This window comes from Sciurus carolinensis, chromosome 6 (assembly GCF_902686445.1).
Source record: "Sciurus carolinensis chromosome 6, mSciCar1.2, whole genome shotgun sequence".
Lineage (NCBI taxonomy): Eukaryota > Metazoa > Chordata > Mammalia > Rodentia > Sciuridae > Sciurus > Sciurus carolinensis.
In genome coordinates, this window is record NC_062218.1 from 114,447,601 (window position 1) to 114,468,077 (window position 20,477).

Below are 20,477 nucleotides of genomic sequence, written 5' to 3' on the forward strand. Positions count from 1 at the left end.
TTAATTAATCTATTCACCATAAACACAAATCAGGGTCCAAAAGAATAGAAACTAGAGTAAACAGATTGATTTTAATGTCACAATTCATTCAAAATGATCTTATAGGCAGGCACCTGATTATAACATCACAAGCTTTACTACTTATCTCTATTTAAACAACTGAGCGTTTGGAAATTTATCTTCCCAGCATTACATCACTAAATAAACTCTGCCTGGCTGACCAGCATCTAGGGAGGCAAGTCTGAGGTTAAAAGGAAGGTCCAGAGTGCTCTGAAGTTAGGAAGACAAATTTTCAAATGCAGCCAGTCTGTCTTCAGCAAAGGCTTCCCAACTAGTCTTAGAGTCCACTGGGGGCCATGTCTTTGTGACTGTGCTTAATGGCTGAGGATAATGTGCTGCACTCCATGTGGTCCTCTGGTGGAGACGGAGCAGTGCTGTTCTCTTAATGGCCTGGCACTGTGTGGCACTCTTCACAACACTGATCCAGTGCCTCAGGGCACAGGGAGCTGTGTGTAGGCAGACTGCTGTCTCATGGTCAGCCGTTAGGGCATTATCTGATTTCTAAGCATCAATTCTGGCACCATAGCTGTGGATAGATCTTAGAGTGAATGTCTCCAAAGGACTCTGATGGGCGTGATAACAGTTCAACTGCAAACCAAAAACCTGCCTTACATCCATTTTTCTTAATGGCTGAGGTTAAGAAAGAGAGGAAAGTTATGTTAAGCGTTCAGCACTAATAATAATAAAGGAAACTAGCAACTCTCCCAGGGAAGAAAGGACTGCCTTTGATTCCCGAGTAGTTAGCAGAGGCATTTTAAGTCTAATTTGAAGCTCTACAGAGTGACAGTTTGTGTATAATTTAGAGCTCTCTGGAATCTGCTTTGGCCTATCAGGCCAAGAAAGGCTACAAAGATATTTTTAATTAATATTATAAGCCAAATAATATTGATGAGGCTAACTTCAGAAAGAAATGTTTTTCCAACTACTTATTTTGCCTATAATGACATTTGTCTGTGATGCAACGGATAAGAAAGAAACTCCCTATTTCTGTGGCATTATCATTTGATTTCAGGTCTGTCAGGTCATATCACACAAAAGCCTCCTCCTCTATCCCACCCCACTCTTTTCTTTTTGTCAATGACATTCCCCACGACAAGCATTCCAAAAGAATAGCAATTGCTTCTCTCGTCAGCTGGGTTTTGTCAGTTCTGAATGCAGGGTCTTGCTTTGCCATTTTCAAGGTCTCTTTCAAACCCGGGATCACAGCTGGTGCTTCAATCACAAGCTCACACCGTGAAGAAGCTGGCAGTTGATCCCCAACCAACTCTGTGGAAGATATATAATCTCTTTCACGGCACACAGTGGAATACACCTTTCATTCCATCCCTGAGAAAGGCTGCATCATTCACAAGTCCTTCTTGACAAAAATATTAATAATGTCCCAGTCTCCTCAGGGATGAGAACATTTTGGGGTTTGAACTGAAATGACCTTAGCTTGTCAAAATGATTTGACTTTTAGAAACGCAACAGTGAATCCCGTTTTCTATTGTGGTTTTAGAATCTGGCATAGTAATGAATTTAGGAATATTTTAATTATCAGGACAAAATGTGCCTGTGAGAATATATAAATGAAGGTTGTTCTTTTTTTAAGAAATAAGACCATGTAATGAAAAAGATATTTTTTTCCAATACATGGCATGGTATTTCTGTCATTAATCATTCTCAGGAGTACACAATAATAAAACCTGTTTAAAATAATATTTTACCTTTTTTTTGTTGTTGTTGCTGGGGATTGAACCCAGAACCTTGCACATGAGAGTGAGCAACTGCTCTACCACTGAGCTGTACCTCCCAGCTCTAAGATAATATTTAAATATTTTTTTAATTATTTTATCTTTACATGGAAAATGAAGATGAAAGAAAAACATTTAGTGACCAGTTAGGAAGAAAGGGCATCCACCACACCAGACAGATGTGATTGCAGTATTTATCTTTCTAACTGAAATCAACATTGAGAATCAGCAAATGAGTCAGAAAACTGAAATGGAATGTGATCATAGGTAATAAGAAACAAGAATTTGACTTCGGTGGGTTTTTTCGTTTTCTTTGTTCTTTTTGGGATGTTGGAGATGGAATCCAAGGCTTTGCACATGCTAAGTGAGCATTCTACCACTGAGGGATTTGAAGTAAATTTATTTTTTCTTTGTTTTTAACTTCTCTCTATCCCCACACACATTTTGTGGCTTCATTATGGTACTTGTTTAACAATGAATGGTTTGAGTTGTAACGCATTCAAGGAAAGTAAACCTCCCTCGAATACTAGTGCAGGCCGAGTCTAAATATGCCAAATGAAGCAGAGAAGTGGTAGATTAGATGCCAAAAAAATCACTTTGACCTCAATTATCCAGATAGTATTTCAAGAATCACTTTGCGTGGCTAAAGAGCGTGTAATCTAGTTGTCTCTAACGTAATCACCATCTTCTAGAAAAACCATCTTTATATATTACAACATCTTCCATTTGCTACCAAATCAGAACCCAAGGTTAAAAACATACTCACCCAGCATCTTATGGGTGAGGATGAGCTTTAAACTCCCACATTTCTTGGGTAATTACTCACCATTAATGTTATGTGTAGCAGAAAATGAGCATTTCATATACCACACTTGTGAACACAGGTGTTTTCCCAATGAAAAATAGCAGTTTTATAGAGACTCTGATAATTACTATGCACATTTCTATTTCACCACATCTGAAACTAGACTGAAACCAACAATCAAAAATCTAATCAGAGGTACTGGGGGAGGGGGAAATTTGACAGGTATGGTGTTTCAGCATTGAGAAATGAAAATCTTTGAAGATCTGTTATACAATAACGTGAATATATTCAACACTACTGAGCCATACACTTAAAAATGCTTAAGATGTAAAATTTTATGTTAGGTGCTTTTGCCATAATTTAAAATTTGAAAAAAAAATATTTGTTAAAATATAATTAGGTGGCATAGCGTTCTGGGGAACTAGGAAAAGGAACTAGGTGGCATACATTGTCTACTTGCCAAAGCCAGTTTTAAGTTATAGGAAGCATTTATAGAAAATGCTGGTAAAGCTGCCAGAGGGGTCATGGAAAACAAGAAACAAAGAGAAGATGATCAATGACTTTGTCTCCTTGAATAATTTTGATTCGTGTAGAATACCAGAAATCACCTCTCAGAAAAGCCTCTTATCATGAGAAATGTTGCTGGGAAAAACAGCCACATTGCAAAACACTCTTCCCAAACAAAGCTTATTGATCCTTGACACGTCATTGCTTAGACATTGACAAGGCCAAGTTTCTGTAAGTCAGAAGAACATCAGGGAAAGGAAATTGCTTGGATGAAAGGAGAGGAGGAAGGAGTAAGTTTCATTATACTTGCCCTGTTAACTGTCCCCGTAATGTTTAATCTAACCTGTGAGGTAGGTACCATCCCCACTACACCAAAAGGGGAAATAGGGCCTAAGAGATTAAGAAGCCTGCCCTAATTTTACCCAGAAAGCATTGCTGTCATTAGAAGTGAAACTTCAGAGATGGTCTGATTCAATTCAATCCTAAATTCTTTGTTAAATTATTTTGAAAAATCAGAAATGAAACTGAAGGAGAGAGATATACCTAGTTCCTTCTCCAACACTCTTGATGCTTCTCATGCACCAGGACACTCTAGAGTCTCTGGCCCCAGGACTCCCAGTTGGCCTTCTTGAGTGACTGTCTGTGGACCCACCAGGGAGCTGCATCAGTCACTGTCTGGATATCTATCCTTTCAGTAACTGACCATCCCATCAACACACTAATCCTGAAGCATAGAAAAGAAGTTGACAGCTTAGTATGAAAGCTGATGGGTAGGTATGTATACCAGGGTACCCGCCACAAAGGGAAAAAATAAAACCCCAAAGTGGAGAGCAAATGAAGGAATGGGACATCATTTCCACAATGGAGAGCAATGAGAATCACATCCTCCAAGCCAAAGCCACGTCTGAGGCCATATCTTTGGCTATTGTCACAAGATTCCTAAAATTTTAGGAGAGTTAAACAGTACTTAGCATATTAGATTTTGCCTTTTTTAGTATTTGCAATTGACTGAGTAATAGGTCAAGACTATTTATTAGTCTGTTATTGAGAATTAAATAATAACCTTAATTTGGAATTAGGTAAGTTGGGAAGGAGAATAAGAGAAATCTTATGGAGTACAAATGTTTTAAGTGATTTTTTTTTTTTAAACAGGGTCTCACTAAGTTGTGGAGGCTAGCCTCAAACTTGCAATCTTCCTGCCTCAGCCTCCCAAGTTGGTGGGATTACAGATATGTGCCACTATCCCCAGCCTTAAATAATCCTGAATGGACATAAACTAAGTGTCCCCTTCCCCTATCATTTAGTAGCACAGTAGACAATTAAAGTTTCATTCTTTCAATAAATTATAAATTCATCTTCCAGTTTTGTATCATTATATAGATGAAATATTATAACATATAACATGTATTACATAATTTTTCTACCAATTTAATTGAGCCACAGAAAAAGATTGCCTTAAACACCAAAATGTGAGTTTTTGTCATGCTTGGGAAAACTGTCTTGAAATTCCCAATAGCCTTGGACTTTTTCAAATTTCTTGGATCTAATTTTCACAATAAGTTACTATACATATACTGATGGGGGTGACACAAATATAGACTATCACTGTAGAAACTGTAGAGATCCGGGCTTCACAGACCCTGGTATCCCAGGGGAGGATGCTGCATTAAAAACTCTTAGGAAAAGAAAAAGTAGAAGAAGGTTGAGAGGTTCACAAACTATAATTAGCACCATTAAATGCCTTTAACTGAATTTCTACATGTTGCTAAAAGAATGAGGACATTTATGAGAAATGTAGCACACTGCTTTTTGGTCACTATTATTGGGTGTTAAAAGTAAACCACATTTACAGGTCCCATGGCTATCAAATTTATTTTCACAAAACCAACTTTCCCCAGCATTGTTTGTTATCCAGGAAATTTCGCAGCTTTAGGGACCCAAGACTTCAAAGTCAAGGAAGTGAATTTGGGTCTTGGCAGCCCCGGGGGCACTGAGTGAGCCACCTCATCAGCATTAGAAAATTACTAGGATTGCGTTTGTGTGTGTTATTTGCTTGCCACAGTGGAAGATATCTATGTATAATTTCAAAGGAATGCATAAGTCTTTTTAAAGATGTGCAGATCTGTACACTAGCTTATCATTTCATAAAAAGTTTGGCCTGCCAGATGAAACACTATTTATCAGTTGTTGATGGAAGGAACTTTCCTCTGCTAACCATTGTGCAGGAACAGCAGCGTGACCCTAGGGTCATGGGATAACACTTGTGCACTCATGCTCACAGGGGCCTTTTTTTGTAAGTGGCACCTGCTGTGAGGTTCCCTATAAATACTGAGTGCCTGCAGCAAATCACAGATGTTTTATGCACTAGAAAACCCGACAGGAAGTAATCACTAAAAGAAAGACAGAAACAATAAGGGGTAGGTAAGAGTGGGCAGGCAGAGAGAAAAGACTCCCTTTTTAGTTGGGGGATGTTTGCAGGAATGGGTTTAAAGAGTAGAATATAAGTAGCTCTGTTGAGCAGCTCAATTTGACCTAGATTCAATCTCATCTTGCCTGAAAACACCCGGGCATCTAAGGAGGACAGGATGTCACGTGACGTAAGTTGAGTGGGGACATCAAGTTTGAAAATTCCTTGACATTGTTTTGTCTGGGTTGGACTCCTTAACTTTTTTAGTTGTACTTGTCATTTTAGGGCACTTTGTTTTTTTCATAGAACAAAGTAACCCTTGAATTTTTGAAAAATGAAAATAAATGTTTATATTTTTGTGCGAACCTTTCTTATTAACCAAAAGCCACTTCTCTGTATACTTCCAGAGGATTACCCCACCACCTCATCTAAACTTGCTTTGTGTATTCAGTGTTGGGTGTCGACCCTTAAAAAGAAAAATCATGCCTGAGTTTATTTCATTTTTACACCAGCTTATTTTCAGTGAATTTCAAAGCCAAAAATAATAACATTATAGACTTTCAACTAAGTGGTAACAAAGAAAATATTTGTCTACTCCCCATTTTCCAAACAATTTCTGAACTTCATTTCAAAGTGATGCATGTTAACTTGAATGTTAATGTGCTTTTCTTTTTTTTTTTTCCAGAAAAACCAAAGCATGCTGTTTGTTTTCACGGGAGTATTTATATTTAACACATTTACATTTTAAGTCACATTTGCTCTCTGCCTTAAATGACTTCTCTAATAACTATTTTTTAGCTTATAATCACATTAACAATCTGCTCCTAAAGAATTCTTCAGAGCCCTATTTTTTCACTTATATTTTAATATTTGACAGTTTCTTTGTAGAAAGGAAAGAGCATTTGAAATAATATTGGATATTTTGCCAAGTCTGTCAAATGAGTAACACTTCCACTTTCTCAGCTCCGTCTCATTAAAATTGTATTCTAATTCTGTCTTAACTTGGTCTCTGTGCTTCATAAGTCATTGCCTGCTCATTACTTGTAGTGTGGGAGATGAAATTTATTCAAACCTGATAGCTGAGATAAAGAATTGAAAGGCAGGCAGCTGGGAGAAATGAAATTAGCCTATTTCAGTGCTTTTCCAGCTGGATTTTTGCACAGCCACTGGTTATACCATGTGTCAGTTCACATTTGTGACACTATCTATGTTTGGTTTATAGGTTTTTGTTAATATTATATTCTTAAAATGAAAATACAGAGCAGGTCTCCTTTTTTTTTTAATCTTAGCATTGAAATGCCACTGAGTATCTGAGTTGATAAAGAGGAAAACATGATTTTCTATAGTTTTCTATAATTATAGAATCATTAAAATTGCCCAACAAAGATTGTTTCATTGTGTTACAATTCATACGGGTATCTCTTACAGAAAGAAACATTAGTGACAAAGAGTAAATGTTATACCCTTAGAATGGTTTGAGGGGAAATGGATTTAGAATGAATTGTGACTTACAAGCAATTTCACACAGAATACAGGAGGGAGCTGTGCTTTCTAACCTAAACACTCCATCTCAAGCTTTAAATGTCAAAAGAATACACTGTGGAATTCCTAATTTTGAATATAGACGAGTATTTGAAGAAAATTGACTAAAAGCATTGTACTTTTCCATTATAAAATTGAGTTGTTAAAAAATTATATGGCCTAATTACTAAACTTGGTATTTTTGACTACTTTGATTATGAACAGATATTGTCATTAGCTAGCTAATTAAATTGACTGCAATAACAAGCAGTAATTTAGAAATATGTTCTAAATTATTTTCTATACGAAAGCAAAGTCTTTGTTGATCTGTGTATGTGATTAATGTCAAGTGTCATGAATTAGCAGAGGGATTTCAGTGTAGAAATATGGGCATTTATATAAAAGAAAGAAGGGATTCATTTACACTCCAATTCTGGATGTAAAACATGAAGCTTGATATGTGCCTAAATATAAGTACTGATGCATTTTTTTTTGATTACTCAAAGAAAACATAAGAAGAAAAACACATTTCTTAGAAATGCGATAGTAAAGTTTCAGTTAGGTTTAACCATCTGTGAATACAGTGCAATATGTACATCCAACCCAGAAACTTTGCAAATAATACATTTAAATTTAAATAGACAGAACTGAGTGAAGCATTATGTAAGATATGTGGACAAATCTGTCAAACCCACTATAGTACAATTATGAGATATTTTATGTGACTAACAAATCATGCAGATAAAAAGCAGTGAACCAGCTGGGTTCAGTGCTACACTTGGGAGGCTGAGGCAGGAGGATCACAAGTTCAAGGCCAGCCTCATCAACTAAGGAAGACCCTGCCTCAAAATGAAAAATAAAAAGGGTTGGAGATGTAGCTCAGTGGCAGAGTATCCCTGAGTTCAATTACCAGCACCAAAAGGAGGAGGAAGTGGAGGGGGAGGGGAGAAGAGGAGGAAGAAAGAATAGCTATAACAAACTTGCCTTTGATCTCAGTGCTCTCTAGTAACAGTAGTTAAATTTGAGAGGTGACCTTCTTGAGAGCATTTTGTGTGATGGATATTTATTTGCTTTTTATTTTCTTCTCATTGTGATAGATGTCATACTTGTATGTATTAACATTTTATAAAGCATCTAGCAGAGAAGGATGTCACGTTATAATGTCAGATTAAACTAGAAAATCAATAGACTACACAAGGCTAACCCTAGAATTATTTAATAGATTCTGTATTAAGGATTGTATCATAAATAAACTGTGAAATGTGTTTACACATGTGTTATATAAGTACATACCTAACACCCAAACTGATGTGAATGTTAATGATTAACTACTACAGGATTTGTAACAGTATGTGTTTCTGGGTTTCACAACAATTAACAATCATATCTTACAACTAATATACTCCGATCCATTCCAGTTCCATCTGGATCCTTTCTCCTCCATGTCTTCTTCACTCCAGGCACTTGGAAAAAGCATATATCCCAGGCCTCTGGCTTGTATGACTTCTACTAAGCAAATAAAACTTGTAATAGTAACGTGCAAGTTGATTTGTTACCCAATAAGAATATTTTTGTTGTCAAGCTTGGGTCTACATCAACTTGGAATGTGTAACTAAGTCTCAGAATAAAGAGCTCTGTCAAGAAATGCACTAAGAAAATACATCATGTGTTCCTGCAAAAGACTTTGACTTATTTTTTCATTAACAAAATATTTTCCATTTTTCTAGGCTATACTAATCAGGTTGCCAATTATTTCTAAATTATTATATGTGCCCCTTTGATTCTTTTATCAGTTTCATGTCTTTGTTTCAAAGCAACAAGGAAAGAATCTGTTCCCACCTCAGAGTCCCGTGCTAGCCAGCTCCTTCTCACCAGAGAACGAAAAGTACCTTCAGGGACAGTGACTAAGAGAGCAAGGGGCCACGATGCAGCTGTTGTGGGCATAAGGCCCTGCTGGGGCACCAGTCCTGGTAGTTGTGATCTTTCCTGGGCACCTCTGGTTGTTTTTGTCCTCCATGGTTGCTGTGGGTGGCTAAAATCTATTTAGCACCAGAGATTACCAAGGAATATGGTTGATTTACTCATGTTTAACCTTATCCCCTTCTTTCCTGATGCTCAAAGTTCTTAATATTTCCTCAGTAGTTGCTCTGCCCTTTCATTAATTCTAGATGCATTTGGGCATTTGTGATGTCAGATCTCAAAAAGGCAAATCTTAGAGAAGGTGAAAGTTTCATTGGATTGTGTCAGCATTATTCTTATGAACAGTCAGACTCCTGCCCCTTCCCATCAACATTAGTGTGCAAAGCATGAAACAGGACACACCTGCCTCTTATTACTCACAAGACCTTCAAAACCTGTTTGCCCTGTGAAATAGTTTTTCTTACCCATATTTTTGATTTTTATATTTGATTTTCTTTAAATGATTCTTTATTTAATTAATTCTAGTACTTGAATGATCTCTTTAAATCATACAGTGAGCATGGCCCTAGGTCCAAAGATTTTCTGACTTCAAAAGTCTGATTCAGCCTCAGACCTAATGAATTCTGACCTGTGAAAACTAAAAGGGTTTTAGGATATTAGTTTATAACCAACAAAGAAACATCCTCTTCTAAGGAATATCTCCTGTCAAATTTTTAAAGCTTACCATCTAGCATCTTCCCATATTTTTACTAGACTATTTTCTCCTTTACTAACATGTTTTATATTTCCAGACAGTAGTTCATTTTGTCATCACAGATGAGCAAGAACCACACCAAAGACACATTTTAACATAATAAATCACATTCAATCACAAGGTTTATTTCCAAATTAGTTAAAGAACAGATCTCAAAAACACATAAAATCATCACTCTCATACAAATAAAAAATGAACACACAGTCAGTAATTATATTTAACTCTTTAATTGAATGAAGGAACTAATAAGATGTTACAACTGGTTCAAAGGAAAATCCAAAGAACTAACATATATAAATATATATATATATATATATATATGGTAGAAATAGTGAAACAGATTTGCAAATGTATGCAAAATTGGTTTCTGTACAGTTTGGGGGGAGCAAGTTGAAACTTTATAGGATAGAACTAGTCTGCATAACTAAGAAAAATCATTGCTCTATTATAAGTTTCCTACAGATTACTTTTTAATTTACAAAATTGTAAAATGGTATATAACCAGTATAGGATCAAGTTATCTCCAGAGGCTCCACTCTTTGCTGGAGACAATATCAAAGAAACTTATTGAATTTCCTTGATTCAACAAAAGAATGAATACCCTTGATTAAACTTCTCTCTGTATTTAAGATTAATTATTCATTCATTCAACAAATATTATTCCTTACCTACTATACCTGCCTAACCATGTTCTCAATTGGGGAAAATAGTGCAGTTAACCAAACAGAAATCTCTTGGTCTTATATTCTAATGCAGACAGGGAAAAAGAGATTAACTAAACAAGTAAATTATGAATGTATGTCAGATGATGTTTAGTACTAGGAAAGAAAACAATAAAAGCAGATTAAAGGAGGCTGAGGTAAGGAAGGATACTATATTTAAAAGCCTGTTTAGGAAAGCTTTCACTATCATGGAGCTATTTGATCTGTGACATGAAGGAAACGAGAGGCAGAGTTTGCAGTTTATTGACAGTTTTGTTTATTATAGAGCTAACTCATGGAATAGAAGAAGAAATCTAAATTTTGCTTGGCTTCTCCCCAGCTACAGAAAATGGAATCTGGGATGAAATGGAAGAAGAGCTTCCTAGACAGAGAAAAGAGCAAGTGCCAAGTTCTGACAGAGCAGCCAGCTTGTGTGTGTGGAGCCAGCAAGGAAGCCAACAAGGAAGCCAGAGTAATGGGCAGGGTGAGCTTGGGGGCAGGAGAAGGGGAGTGAGAGAAGCAGGCAAGGACAGGATGGTGATGGGTTTGTATCTCCCAAGTGTCATGGGAAGCATGCAGGCTTAGGAGTTGCTCCCCTTAAAAGGGGGGGTTTATAATATTTTGGTTGTTTTGAGTTCTTTGGGGGAAGCTCTGCTTTGAAACTAATAAGTGATTTCAGGAACCCAGTGCCTTCAGTTCAAATAATTTTTTTTAACAAAGTGACATATTTGGGGGTGGCAAATCTTGAGTGCCCTCAGAGAGAAACATGTTTTCAAGGAAGATAGGAAAAATAAATTAATAAATTCAACAAATGAATTTTTGTTAAAAACATTTTTCCAGAACGTACTACAAAACGTTCTGGTTCAATACATTCAGACTGACATCCAGAACTCTGTACTTTACAAGTTTGCAAGAATTTCCACAATGGGCCACCATGGGACTTGAGAGTTAAGGTCGCAATCTGCACCTGAAAAAACTTCAAAATTCACCTATTCAAAGACAGAATCTGGAAATGAAGTTTTGTCTGCTTATTTAGAGGATACAGTGCTATTCTTTTTGTTGAGTCTAAGAAGATGAGTGCTCAAAGAAGATTGTGGTCAAAAGAAATCAAATAGGTGAAACAAGTGAGTCCTGGAAAGTGACCAGAATCTGCCAATCCGCCAACAGCCCAGTTCTATATTTTTCTCACTCCACTGCTGACCTTCAGTGTGGACATTGTTTGAAGAACGTGTTTAAATATTTTTTTTACACATAATGTCTTTTCCTTACTATGTTGATGTGTCTCTCTTTCTATCTGTTTTCATAAAGTAATCAAAGGAGCACTTAACAAATACATACACAACAAAAGAAAGCAAGCAAGCAGACGGAAGGAAGGAAGGGAAAAGGTCAAAAAAAAAAAAAAAAAAAAAGAGAAAGTAAATATGGCAAAGATCTTTCATCAACTTCTCAGTATTGAAATCTAGACTGGGTGCTGAGCTCCTTGACAATCAGGGCAAAGAGAGTTAGACCAGAACTTTCACTAAAGGTGTGTAGTATGATTTCTTTCTCATTTTCTATTTTCCTTTTTGCATTAAGCCATGAATTGCTCTGTCAATAATTAATGGCTATAACCTGTAACACTGGAGACAGCACCACATTAAACTTTCATTCCAGAATGCTAAGGGCCTGTGAATTTCAAGAGGAAACTTGGAAGGTGATCAGGATTATGGAGGAAAGTGACCTGCAGCTATTGGTGTGCACCACCACACGGGTAAGGCAGTCTGTCAGAACTGAGAGAAGACCCATAAAGCTTTCCTAGAAGGAATCTCTGCCGTTATTAGCTTTCTTCATATCTAAGAGCCAAGCCTAAATATTCGGAGTTCCAAAGTGTCTGAACAAATATTACTTACGTTGTTTTTTTATGTTTTCTCACAGAACACTACTTAGAATTCTTCAGTCTCTTAGTTGCTTAGGGGGGTTCATCTTTTCCATTTTTTAGGTATTTCCCCCAAAAAACAATGGTGGGAAACAGAAAAGAAAAAGAGTTCAGTCCTACACACATAAAAAGCACTAAGCCATCAGCTTGCCTGGTTTGTTGTGGTTGTGGTTGCTGCTGTTGTTATGACTGTCCTGCCTTTTGTGTAACTTGAATGGTTCTTGCTTTTAAAAATGTTTATCCAGGGCTCCACATACTTCCCATGGCTCCCTGCTGATAAAGCTTCAGTGTAATTAAAGTATTTATATGAACACTGCTGAATTCAACCTGCATTATTTAGACACACAAAGGAAAATTCCTGGCATTTTCAAGTCACAATTGTGTAATCAGATGACAGAGCGTTGGCTGGTTTAAGAATACCTTTCTAGCTAGTGGGAAAAAAATATGTAAAACTGTTGTTTTCTTTTTCTATTGTATGGTGTTTTTCAATGAAATTAATTTCACTGAACTACACTTCAGCTTGGACTGAGTGTTTTAAATGAAGCACAGTCACGTTGGACTGTATTTGTTTATTTAATTAAGTTGGGAAAATGAACGTAAGTGGACAAGAGAAGCCACCTCATCACCATTCAATTAGGCTAAAGGCAGGCTTTTCTCCTTTTCTTTTTTCCTTTTCTCTTTCTTTCTTTCTTTTCTTAAGTCTTGCCCCTTGACACATCCTCTTTATGGAAATAAACGTAATGTTGAATAAGCTAATGCCATTCTTTTGGAATTATGACACGAAGAGGAAGAATTATAGCACGCTGGGAATTTTGGTAGGAATTGATTTACAAAAGAAGTTGCCACATTTGTTTTTATTGTGGTTAAAGCTCTAGTTTGGAAAAAGACAAAAGGGCATGGAATTGGGGAGTTTTTGGATGAATGTAGATCTAATGAAGAGAGTTCATTGGTTCCACAGGCCAGGGTAAGATTCCCACAGTCTTGAACAAACAGTTCTCAGCCAATAATTTCTAAGCCTTTGTTTCTCCACTTTGGAATTCTGACTACAGGCATGTTACCAAGCCAACTGGGTTCACTACAAAGACCCAGTGAAACTCTTTTTATCACAAGATCAAGACAACAATTGTGTGCCTACAAGAAAAGAACAACTAAAACCATCCAGCAAGCATTAAAAGAACAATTCTAGAGATAGTTGCCTTTGAACTCCAATAATGGGCAACATTCAGTCCTGAGATATAAATTCCAAGTTAAAAGAATTCATTACCAATTGCCTTTCCTTGTAATTATAAGAGCTGCTGGCAGCAAATATTTTCAGCAGTATTAATTTCGTCAAATGTAATATTTTGCCATCTTGTTGAATCCCATACAGTGATCACATGTAAATTTGACTCTATTGACTTAGTTTTATTTATTATAGAGCTCATTTATGAAATAGAAAAAAAAATCTAAATTTTGCCTTGGCTTCACCCCAAACTACAAAAAAAATGGAGTATTGTTTTGTAAAAGCTGGCTCTGAAATATCACTTCCTGAATATAAGAATGTGCTATTTGCACAGATTCATTCTGTGGACATGTGCCAATGTCCAGCTGAGAAAATTTTAAAAAGTAGTCAATCAGGATATTTCTTAATTTCTCTTAGCTATGACCTGTGAACAACTTTAGTTCCATCCAGAAGAAAATAGGAATCTCCCATTTTTGTGTAAACACTTCATTTTCTAATGACATGGGAACTATTTAAGCTGAATCTGAGCAGACACCAATAATTCAAAATAACTATTCTATTTGAGGAAATTGACAGTATTATTCGTGGGATCCCTATATGCTTATAATCTTAGAAATAGCTTCTGAGATTTAGTCATTCCTTAATCTGAAATCTCTGATATTATTTTGTATGAGTTTGTTTTGAGTGTGCTCTCTCTCTTCTTCTTGCATAAAAGACTAAAAATCGACCTTTTTAACCAGCTATCCTGGTGGTTAAAAAGGAAGAATTTTACTGATTCTTGCATTTGGTAAAAAGCTGAATTATGACAGTAAACAATAAAACCTTATTTTAGCCAAAGTGAGCACCTTGTTGCTTCTAGGAAGCTTGTCAGAAACACTTTTCTTACCAAAGAGGAAAGGATGGAAGAAAGCTCACTGATAAAATGAGTGTTTAAGATCTTTATTTTTAACTTAAGTTTTAATTATTCATTTTTAAATTTATATCCATATATATGTCCCAATAATATACTGGCAAATTTGATACAGAATCAATATAGAGACCTGTTTTTGGTGCATATGTATGACTTTCTTGTATGGGGAACTATACATTTAGCAAATAACTTCTCCTTATTTGTAAATTATCACCTTTAGTACATTGCTTTAAAAACTTTCAGAATAGCATGAAAAAATCATTTATATGCTTTTATGTCTACCTTTGAATACTATTTTTGGAAAATGTCAGAAATGACTTAATTTCTAGCTAATACACACAATTCTCAATTGAAGATAGAGTGGGAAGTCGTTCTTACCAAAAAAAATGTAATCAAACTTGATTTTTTTCCCATGAAGGTAATGTAGTATTGTTCCATCAAGACCTTTATAACAAGAGACTTTGCCAAGACAGTGGAGTAGAAAGTACTAGCCTTAATCCACTCCACCGCACACACACACACACACACAAACACACACAGAGATATAGACAGTCATCTAAAAACAAAATAGCCCAGAGAGAGCTCAAGTCCATTAAATAATCTGTAATAATACAGTGGAGGGGAAAAAAATGGAGAACATCTACTCAGAAAGAATTCCTGGTGAGATTTGTATACTTGAGAAATCAGGACTCCCTATCTCACACCATATATAAAAATCAACTCAAATGGATTAAAGAAGTTGAGCATGGTGGCTCATGCCTTGTAGTCCTAGGAAGCTGGGAGGCTGAGGCAGGAGGATCTCAAGTTCAAGACAAGCCTCAGCAATTTAGCAAGACCCTCAGCAACTTGGCAAGACCCTATCTCATAAAACAAAAATTATAGAAAAGGATGAAAGAAAATGAGTTTTTGATGAAGATGTGAATAAAAGGGAACCTTGTACACACTATGAGTAAAATATGGCTCAACAGTAAAGCACCCTGTGGTTCAATAACCAATACTAAAATTTAAAAAAAAAAGGATTAAGGAGCAAGTGTGAAACCTGATCCAGTAAAATTAGTAGAATAAAACATAATGAAAGTTTCTTGACACAGATCTGGGAAATTGGCTTTTTTATATGACCCCAAAAGCCTAGACAAAAAAAGCAAAAGTAGATAAATATGATTACACTGAAATAAAAAGTTTTTGTACAGCAAAGGAAAGAATCAACAGAGTGAAGAGCCTACAGAATAAGAGAACATATTTGCAAGCTATACATCTGATAAAAGGTTAATATCCAAAACACATAAGGAACTCCAACAACTCTAAAGAAAACAAGCAATCTGATTTTAAAACGGGCAAAGGAACTGAATAAACATTTCTCAAAAGAAGACATAATAATGGCCAATAAATGTTCTTAAAAATGCTCAATATCACAAATTATCAGCAAATGGAAATTAAAACAACAGTGAAATATCACTTCTCATCTGTTAAAATTGTTATTGTAAAACTGATGAAGAGAAACAAGTTTTGGTGAGGATGTAAAGAAAAAGGAACTTTGTACATACTGTTGGTGGGAATATAAGTTAGTACAGCCATGATGGCAAACAGAAGGAGGTTGCTTAAAATTTTAAAATAGAACTACTGTATGACACAGCAACCCTACTGGGTATGTTTCCAAAGATATATAAAATATGTATATCAAAGAGATATCTGCCCCTGCCTCCCATTCATTGCAACATTATTCACAATAGCCAAGATATGGAATCAATCTAAGTGTCCACCAATGGATGAATGAAGAAAATGTAGTATACATACACAATAAAATAGTATTTAACCTTTAAAAAGAAGGAAATCCTGTCATTTGTAACAATATGGATGAATCCAGAAGATACTATGTTAAGTGAAATAAGCCAAGTATAAAAAGAAAAATAACATATGATCTTACTTATCTAGAATATAAAAGTTGGACTTGTAGAGAGTACAACAGTGGTTACCAGAGACTAAAGAGATGACAAAATTTCAGTTAGACAAGAAAAATAAGTTAAAGTGATCTATTGTACATTATGGAAAATAGAGTTGATAGCAATATACAGTATACTTAAAAATTGCTAAGATTATAAATGTTCTCACCAAAGAAATATAAGCATGTGAGATAAGGTATATGTTAAAAAATTTCATTTAGCCATTTCAAAGTGAATACATATATCAAATTATCAAGTTTACACTATAAATACATGCAATTTTTACCTAAGAAATAAATGATTTTTAAAAAGACTTTGATAACAATGTTTTTAGAAAAATTAAAGCACCATAAATTTCATATTTAACTTATTATAATTTTTTCATATTCTGAATCTTATAATCAGTTTCATAAAACAGCCAATCCTAAACATTTTATTAAAGTGGTCTTAGAACGTGATCTGTATCTGAGTCCATCAGTCAAAAATCTCAAAAAGGAAAATGGAGAAGACAGAATGGAGAAGTGTTTTACATGCCACACACAAGAGGAAGGTAGACTGAGAAATGTAATTTGTAATCTACCTACATTTAGTTCCATAAGTAATTATACGGGACACTTGTGGCAAAAGACTTCAGGTATGAATGGCAGCAAGTCAAAATTTATTGCAATTCTACATGTTAGGTTTTCAAATTGGAGAGAAGGTGAAGTGAAAGCAGCATGTGAAGATGCATATCTAGGCACTCAATCTACTTTAACACATCAGTAAATTATGAAGGTTTCTTGGTGATATTTTTGGTATCAATAATTTAATAGAGAGGAAGTTACATATGTATATATATGTGTGTGTGTGTGTGTGTGTGTGTGTGTGTGTGTGTATATATATATATATATATATATATATATATATATATATATATTAAGGTCCCCAGCCCCAATATGTATCTATTTTGTATACACACATGTATGATCTATGTATCTAAATTATATTTATAACTATTTCTATTTATATAGATACATCAACACCAAACCATGTAGTTAAACCAAAAGCTTTTCATTTGTCTTTGGAAAGCAAGAAAGAACTATGATCACAAAATATATGGTTGAAATATCTGTGAGCCTTTGTTTAGCTGTGATATTCTGAGGAGGTTACATTAGTATAAATTTTTATGGATCAATGCATAATTTATATGTCTTTTAGTGTTAGTACTTCCAGGTTGACATTTTTCCCTAAAATTTATATGTAAAATCTTCCTAAGCATGCCCCAATTATCCATTTACCTTTTGAAGTCTTTCAAAATCTAATAGAAATGGAATTCAGTTTAATGCTTTTGTACCTCTTATAGAGAAATGTTTCTAACATTCAAAGAGAAATTTTACGAAGAAAAAAAGAACTAACTTTGGATTTCCAACTGTAACATACAACTATGGTGTGCGGCTAGCAGAACCATAAAGTAACTTAGAGTTCTTTCCAATTGCAGAAGGATTCTTTCTTCCCTTCTCAGCTTTCACTGGTGGGCAGGGCAGGACATGGCACTGAACAAGCGGGGACAAAGTCCATTGCCCTCTTTCAACAAGAGCAGACAGAGGCACTCCTCCATTTGTAATTCACTGTGACCCCTGCCTTCCTCGGCACAGCTCTCTGAACCATGATCTGGGCCTGAACCAAGGAAGACATCTTTACATGTCTTGCAGTTCTTATATCAGACCAGTATATGAACTCAGGCTAGCAGATAAGCAAGCAGTACAAGGGGCCCCAACTACCGGTCACTGTTTTTCATGTTTTAAGTGTATCATTTCCACTACTCAGGATACTCCACATAGCAGAGACAGTTATCCCTTTGTTATAGATTGAAAACTTTACAAGCAAAAAGACTTACATAATCTTCCTAACATCATATGCTGAGCAGAAATTCACATGAGACTCGGTCTGACCCTATAGATGCCAGCTTATATTTTTGCTATGTGGTTAAAGATTATTAGCTATAAATAGATTACTACCTGTAAGTCCAGTGGCATTCTGGTCAATTTCTAGTACAGAAAATTTCAAAGATTCTCAAGATCTGAAGGTTGTGTTTTATTTATCTCTGCATCCCTCAAAGACTAACTGGATGTTGGTATTGTAGGTGTTCAAGAAATAATGGTTAAATGAATCGTGAATAAATTGAATGTATTTGTTCAGCTTGTTTTAGTTGGAAATGACATTTTAAAAATACTTATGTATAGATATAACATTTAAAATATTTGAATATGCTAGTGATTGCACAATGAAGTAATATACATATATCATTAACGGTTATTCACTCTTCCCTAATTTATTACTTTATTAAGGGATAGATGAACTCATGAGCCAATTGCATCCCTAAAATGACTTTGACCTTGCTGCATCTCTGAAACTCAATCTCAAAGTAAATTTTCAAGTCGTAGACAACATTTGGGGGTGGGGAGACTTTATTAGGTGTCTGATCATTTTAAATCCAAACATTAGCGTAAGGAATCTGTAAATGAAACATCAAAGCCAGTGATTCTGCTAATGAGTGTCTCAGATGTTTGCCAAATAAAATCTAATAATAAGGAAACTTCATGTAACACGTTACCATTTACCAAGCATTTTTCCAAGTTTCTCAAGTTAAGGTGCTTGTTCTTCAAATATCTTAAAACACAAGATACTTGAAATCAAAACAAAATCATGGTGAAGTGTCAAATTGTGTTAAGTTTTTCTGTATGGAAATAAATGGATCTACCATGGACAAAAAAGGCAAAAATGTGTATTTATTTTCAGACACAAAAGGAGATTCCTCAATAAAATAGTTCTCTAATGCTTTCTTTGGGGTTTTTCCCAATTCTTCCTCCATGAAAGATGGTAGTGGAAAATTTGAGAAAAACTACTCTGTTATCTCCTTTTGTCTTTTGGAGAGTGTGATGTGGTTGTGTTCATGCCCAATTCACAAATAAGAAAGTAAAGGAACCCAGAAACTAACTTTCTCAATTGTGAGGGCAAGAATTTGAAAGAACATTCGTATTTTCCACAAGGATTCCCTCTTATGCTTTGCAAACTCAACTATTCACAGCACATTATCAACATCCCAAGTCAGATTAAGAGTGCTCTGGAAAAATGTCTATGAATATAGATTTCTGTATACTAAGTGTATATAATAGAGAAGTATAATTATATTAATTTTCAACCTACTTTCTGTTTACCACCTCTCCTTGTAATTAGCATTCTTCCTTTTTCATTTAAAACACATTTACTTTCTATCAAGTATAATGTAAATATACTACAGTAATTCTCAAAGAGCGGTGCCTGGATTGTAGCGTCAACATCTGAACACTTGCTATAAATGCAAATTATCTGGCCCCACCCTAGATCTACTGAGTCCAAAGCTCTGGGGATGGAGCTCAACAAATTGTGCTTTCACAAGTTCTACAAGTGAGTCAGATGCCGACCTTTGAGAACCATGTATCTAGAATGATTCTACTTGGACATCACTTTTTATCAACTCTGATATCACTTGAATAAAATGAAAATTGGAAACTATAGACCATGCAGTATGAAGATGTGCAAGAAAATCATACAAAATTTCCCAATAGATGGAAAAGCCCTTATCACATCATAAAAAAAGATTGCTAGATGGGTGTTTAAAATATATATCATTTTTCATGTTTTCCTATCTTGACAAGCTATCTGATTAATTGCCTACTATCTCAAGTACTGGTACCAACTCTATAGAAAAGTAGATATAAATGATAACTAGATGACTGATGGTAGATTATAGGTACAGATCAATAGAGTGAATATATAGACAAAATGTAAGCACACATCTTCTAGGCCCTTAAAATGCACAAAAGGGCATTAACTTTTCAAATGTCTATATTTGAAGTGTATCTTAGGAGCTGAAATAAAGGAATATGCTGTTGATAAAGAACAATGTCAGGACAGAGCCTCAGGGTACTGAGAAGGGGGGAGGACTGTTCCATGAGAAGACAGCACTGTGACTTTGACCTTTTCAGCTAAGCATCTAGTTATTACTAGATGAACTCAGGCCTATGTCTTATTGATTGAAGAAAGGTTTTGAGCAGATCAGC